The 874-nt window shown below is 27.8% G+C and overlaps 1 protein-coding gene across 1 annotated transcript in view; it reads right to left on the reverse strand.

The window, feature by feature from the left end:
• Positions 1–874, reverse strand: part of LOC107594636 (protein O-linked-mannose beta-1,2-N-acetylglucosaminyltransferase 1-like) — a 16,936-nt gene that overhangs the window by 674 nt on the left and 15,388 nt on the right. The window lies entirely within an intron of this gene.

An 874-nucleotide genomic window follows, 5' to 3' on the forward strand; every position in this document is an offset into this window, starting at 1 on the left:
GGGGGGGGGGGGGAATGCCATGAAGGTCATGCACAAAACGTAAAATAAAATAAAATTTTTCTAGGAAACTATCTATTCAGCTGTTCATTTGTTTCTTTCTTATATTTGCTCTACTGTTTTTTTTTTGCATCTGTTTTTATAATAACAAAGATAGATAAGATATAAGATAGATAGATATAAAAATAGCTATATTGTGATTATTAATATAGTAATTATTATTAAGGAGGAGGAAAAGATTTTTCTCAAAATTGACTTTGCTGACTCTAATCGACTTTAAACAGGTGTAACTCAGTCATTTTAGTCCAATTCCAACAAATCATACATCATTCTGAAGGTCTTTTAATGGAGAATGTGAACATAAAAATAACTCATTTTTAAAAAATTTGCACATTGGGACTCATTTTGCCAGCAGTGGTCACATATTGTTTGCGACTGTGGTTGCTGAATAAATGCACGTACCTAACCGCAGTTGTTTTAATAGAGAAACATAATTGCAATTTGGAATTAGGCATTTCACTGTTATATTTTTTGTTTGTACCAGTTTTGATAATGTAGATAGTGTAAATCTAAGTCTTTGATATTCATTTATATAATAAATAGCCTGTAATAAATCAATACACTAGATGAGGTAAAATAAACCATGTGTATGAGTCGACATTATATTGATTTGTGCTTATTGGAAAGTGCAATATTGAAAGTACAATACTTCTAATGAAATGTAAAAATAAATGTCTCAAATGACAACAATCATTGTGATTATAATTGAGCAATATATATATATTTATCAGTTTAACCATTATACAGCATGACGATAATGTGACAAACACACATATATATATATATATATATATATATATATATATATATACATACA

Source organism: Sinocyclocheilus grahami, unplaced genomic scaffold (assembly GCF_001515645.1).
Source record: "Sinocyclocheilus grahami isolate Dianchi unplaced genomic scaffold, SAMN03320097.WGS_v1.1 scaffold187.1, whole genome shotgun sequence".
In the NCBI taxonomy this organism is placed as follows: domain Eukaryota; kingdom Metazoa; phylum Chordata; class Actinopteri; order Cypriniformes; family Cyprinidae; genus Sinocyclocheilus; species Sinocyclocheilus grahami.